Source organism: Capsicum annuum, chromosome 11 (genome assembly GCF_002878395.1).
Source record: "Capsicum annuum cultivar UCD-10X-F1 chromosome 11, UCD10Xv1.1, whole genome shotgun sequence".
NCBI classification, from domain to species: domain Eukaryota; kingdom Viridiplantae; phylum Streptophyta; class Magnoliopsida; order Solanales; family Solanaceae; genus Capsicum; species Capsicum annuum.
Window position 1 is genome coordinate 3,191,599 of NC_061121.1, and position 5,856 is coordinate 3,197,454.

General features: G+C 29.5%; 1 long non-coding RNA gene across 1 annotated transcript; it reads left to right on the forward strand.

The window, feature by feature from the left end:
* The first annotated feature begins 1,733 nt into the window (after window positions 1–1,733).
* Window positions 1,734–4,825, forward strand: LOC107847197. The gene is made up of 3 exons (XR_001667343.1): window positions 1,734–1,836; window positions 2,990–3,108; window positions 4,661–4,825. It is a non-coding gene; the product is annotated as an uncharacterized LOC107847197 (long non-coding RNA).
* Window positions 4,826–5,856: the final 1,031 nt, after the last annotated feature.

Here is a 5,856-nt window from a genome sequence, read left to right on the forward strand (position 1 = left end):
TAAAATTTTATTATTGTGAAAGATAAATATAATGCACTATCCAATAATATTTAATAATATCATATTTTTCATATGCAAATATAGCATCCCGTATTTAATTTATATACTATTCGGTGAATTATTGATGATTACTATTGGATATGATAAAATTATATTAATTTTTATAGTAATAACATAATCGATCACTCTTAATTAATTATTATGAGTCATCTAGATATTAAGAAAATAAATAATATTTATTGAAAATAACATAGACATAAAATGCAAAATTAACTCTTAGTGTTTTAAATTAAATTTTCGTCTTTCAAACGATGATTTTACTATATCACTCCTTATTATAAGTCATTTATGTATTATAAAAATAAGCATAACAAAATGATATATCAACATAAATATTTGATTGACTATCAAAATTATATTAGTGCCACATAAATTTAAACGGGACAGAAGAAGATATAAAACAACATATATGATTTGAAAATGAAATAAAAAGTACTGTAAATAACAATAATTAACAAAAAAAAAAATTGACTGATGTCTGCTGCTTCATTCTACTGCTTCAATAGTGATTTTAATATATCACCCGCAATTAATTATTATAAGTCACTTATGTATTGAAAAATTAATAATATTAAATCCACGATTTTACTATATATATATATATATATATATATATATATACTATGAATAAAAGGGCAAAAGAGTAAAAACACACAAAAGATAAATGTACAGAAATCAAGAAGCACCAAATGGATTATTAACATTTGTAACATTCAACACATTTCTAAATATTTCCAAATTCTTCTTGAATCAACACATACACATAATAAAAATAATAAATAATAATAATTACATTTTACTATATCACCCCTAATTAATTATTTTGGTCATTTAAGCATTGTGCCACATAAGTTGAAATAGAAAAATATCATAAATCACAATAATAAAAAATTTAAATTATTTTAAAAAATATAATTGGCTATCGTCGACACAAACTCTGGACAAGGAGAGTAGCATATATTAATCAAAAATTACATAAAAAGTATTATAAATTGTAATAGTTAATAACTTAAAATATCTAAAAATAATTTAATATCTTATATATTTCAAAAAAATTACATGAAAAATACTAGAAATCACAATAATTAACAACTTAAAAAATTTAAAAGATATAAAATATTTGGTCGACTCTTAAAATTATATTAGTGTCACTAAAATTGGAATAGAAGAAAATTATTATAAATCACAATAATTAAAAAATTAAATTATTTTTAAAATATAATTGACTATCAATGCCACAAAAATTTGGACAAGAAAAGTAACGTATATTATTGAAAATTATATAAAATATATTATAAATTATAATAGTTAACAAATTAAATTATCTAAATACATATTAATATAATATATGTTGAAGTCATGCTACATTCCGGATGAATCCTAGAAAACATATGCAAACTTTTTATTAAAAAATTTTATTTAAATATATCAAGATTGTAAAGATAAATAATTATCTTAATGTTGGGCCCGTGCTGATACAGGTCATGCTCCTCTAGTATATTATAGAAAAGCTGGTTTCGACCGGCTATTAATTGTTAAGTAAATTTCAAATAGGAGGATTTTGGTCAATGCATTCTATTAATCTGATATGTATCCACCTTTACGTGTCTTGCTCTTACTTTTAGCAGACACTTCGCATCTTTAAACTGCTTACACAGTGCATACCACAAGATTTATCCTATAAAAGTTGGCTCTATTCATCTCCACTTTTGTTCTTTGACCTCAAAGATGGTGCTGATAGTGATGAGGACGAGGAGGAAGAAGATATCGAAGACGGTTAGACTTAATAATATTTTCTATTATTTTTTACTTTTTATAATTGATTTCTTTTATCAGTTCAATTGCTTACTCGCCTGCATCGAATCAAAGAATCAAGAATTCATCAGAGAGATGTATGGAAAATATTATTTTTTATTGGAATTTGGGGATTAGCAGATGAAGTGGGATCGAGAATATATGGAGAGCTTTATTTTTCATTAATATGGTCTATCAGTTTGTTTACTTGCCTACAGCGAATCCAAGAATGAAGAATTTAGCATAGAAATGCATTGAAAATATTTTTTTAATTGGAATTTGGGGGTAAGTAGATGAAGTAGGATTTGGATATGTAAAGAGCTTTATTTTTCATTACTGTTAGATCTTTAGGGTCCATTTGAACAAATATTTGAAGCTGAAATTGGAAAAAAAATTTGAAATTGAGGTCTGGCTAATAAGTTCGGTTGATTTTTGTTCTCTTTGGTTGTTAATTTGATTTCTAGATCAATTTATTTACTTGCCTGCATTGATTAATGAAGCAGAGATCTTTATTTTTTTCGTTAACATATGGTCTGTTAGATCTTAGGTTCTATTTGAACATATGTTTGAAGCTGAATTGGAAATAATATTTGAAATTGAAGGCCAGAAAAGAAGTTGATTGTTTCTGTGTTCTTTTCGTTGTTTATTTGTTTTATCAGCTCAATTTGTTTACTTGCCTTCATCGGAATGAAGAATTGATCATAGAAATATATTGAAATTTTTGTTTTTTTAATTGGAATTTGGGGTTAAGTAGGTGTAGTAGGATCGGGAATATGTGGAGAGCTGTTTTTCTTAGTTAACATGGTATTTCAGATCTTTAGGGTCCTTTTGAACATAGATTTGAAGCTGAAGTTGGGAAAAAATATTTGAAATTGAAGTCCAGAAAAAAAGTTGGTTGAAGTTAAAGTTATGTTGAAATGTGTATTACTGGGCTCCATGCTCATCTTTCTGTTCAGTGCTTGGGCCTTTGCAGCCGTTAGTCGAACTGCTCAGGAAATAGTTAATGAGGTAAGAAGACAGTTTATTGAGAGGCCAGGGATCATGGTTAGTAGTATTACCTTTCAGAAAGTTTACTTGTGTTGCAAATACTCATGGACAGGCTGACGTTAATGCATGTTACTTTTATTGGTGGCAGGACTACAAGAAGAAGCCAAATTACGGTTGATGTGTGTCCATTATTGTGTCTGCGACTTTGAGGGTGATGATTAAGCCTGGATCCCTAGCTATCATATCCCCAACAATTGGTGGTGACTGGTGAGTCTTGCACTTAGGCATTTTCTCTATGCTTTCTGAGAACTGTTTTCTTGCTGTAAAAGTCATATATCTGCATGTTTTCTTGTAATCTAGAAGCATAAATCTCTAGCTATCAATGTGTTTTGGTTAAACTTATTGCTATCAGGTCATCTTAGTTTTGATCCTCGAGAGCTCTTTCTTTGAACTTCCAAGTCTTGTATAATATTCAAGGATAATAGACATGTTCCTCATTGGATTGTCCAAGTCTTTTTATTGCAAACATAAACTTTGCAGGGGTTGTTTTTTGGGTGGGTGGGTTGGGGGTATTATCCTTGGAGACATTTTTGAAATGGAATAAATATCCCCTTCACTGATGACGTGGCACAGAAAATGAGCTCATTCTGCGGGAAGAGTGTGTGTCCTAAAAAGCTGAGATGAACTAATGTGTACAAGTGTCATTTTTACTGAATACTACACAATTAATTATACTTAATTGATTAAGATATGATATTTCTCTTACCCCTTCACTTCCTTTTATCAAATTTCATATCTAAAACTCAGACATTATGCTAGAGGCATTAGAAAATGAGAATGATTTATCCTTATAGTTTGCACTTCTAGAGGTTTGATGAAATCAAGGAGCTCAATGTGTGGATAATGCAGTCTAAAGTTTGTTATTTGTAATTTGTTTGTATGTGAAGCAGTGAAAATGTCATTCAAAATGTGTTTTTCTTACATCCCTAAATTCATAAACAACTATAGACTCTAAAAGTTAGACCAACTAAACGGTAACTCTTGCTTTGTTGTATTTTTTGTTTATAAGATAATAATTATTTCTGGAAATGCAATAAGTATATTTACTTGAAATTTATAGCTTTTTCCATATCCCCTTGTTTTTATCTACTCCTTAGTGCTTGAAATTTACATTGACTTACTAGCCATCAGGGTTCATATTTATGTTCCTCAATAGTTCAACAAAGGTTTAATGGTCGAATTGATATGAAAGCCACTAGACACCTATATATATTGCTTGGACTATCCAAAAATATTGCCCCACCTTGTGTCGGATCCTCCAATGATATACTACTTGACACATTCAAATTGCTCAGACTCTAAAAAAATGTTACTATCACATATTGCTCAGACTCTTAGAAAATGTTAATCACACCTTGTATTGGATCCTCCATGATACTCTACTTGACACCTACATATATTGCTCGGAGTTTCCAAAAATGTTGCAACACTTTGTGTTGGATCCTCCAATGATACACTACTTGACACCTATATATGTTGCTCGGATCCAAAAATGTTGCATTTCAAGAAGATTATACTACCAAATTTTTCTACTATATTTGCATAATTTTTTCTTTTAATTTCTTCTGTAACTGCTTTGTTGACTATTTCATTTTGGTGTTTTATCGGATTTCTGTATTCTACTGCTTTGCCTCTATTCAGACTTACACTTAGTTGTACACCTTCTTATATATATCTAAACGGAGTGTAGTTCAATCCTCTTTCCAATTAAATATTTGAATACTAATCCTTGTTCATCTTCTTTGCTCTTATGTAACAGGTCTCAATCGAACAACTGAATACAAAATAATTGAGATTACACCTTAGCTCTTCTTCTGAAACATGACATATTCTTATCATATAAGAAAGAAGCACATAATTGATTTTCTTGCAAAATCTGACTACTTAGCAAATATATGGAAAAAGTTTTAGTATATCCACATTCTCGGCCTTTACATTTGCGTTTTTATAATACATGTTCCAATCCGACCTCTATTCAGTCATAAATTTTATACTTCAAACATGCTATAAAGCAGCACGGGCCATGCACCTCTAGTATTTAATATATATATATATATATATATATATATATATATAAATAGTAAATATATATTTTTTGCTTTTTAAAATAAAAATACATAAAAATAGTATGTGTATTTTTTTTAAATTTAATTTCTTACGTGGCAATGACCTGTCACTGATGTGGCATTGATATGACGCGTGTATAATCCACTCTCCGTTGTGAGAGTGGTATTCAGTTTTCAGGGGTGAAACAAATACACTTTACAGATGTTAAGGGGGTAAATAAACAGAAGTTAAGTGCCAAAGTGAGTTTGGAGGATGAGTTCAGGGAGGAAAATGTCTTTTCTCTCCAAAAAAAATTAAAATGTATATCATATACCATACCAAATACCATAACACCAAAAATCACGGTATCAAAAATTTTGATTTGATATGGTAATTCGGTATATATCATACCATACCCACCCCTAGATCCAACATAGGCCCGTTCGTTTTTGAATTTTCTCCATTAATCAAATCCATAAAAAAATATATTATGTTAACGTGTTTGATGGCTTCAATTATCTAAAATTGTGAGATTTTAGATTGATGAATGAGAATTTATTTTTTTTGTTAAAAGGAATTGGAGCGGGTCATAGTTGGATCGGGTTATTTGGCTGGGACGAGTTGGATTTTGAGGATAAAATGAATTAGTTTAATTTAATATTAATTGTTCAATAGGAACATGCCATGTCATAAATGAGGTGGGGTCAATAGGTAGCTGTTAAATGGAAGGGCAAAATTGATTCAATGGGTGGACGGAAAGGGTATTTTAGGCTCAATAGGTAGATGAAGGGCATTTTTGCACAATTTTAGATAGTTGAAGGGAATTTTAAGCCCTTTTCCGTAATAAAAAAAAAAAGAGAAAAGACATCTTCCCCCCTGAACTTGTCCTCCAAACTCACTTTAGCACTT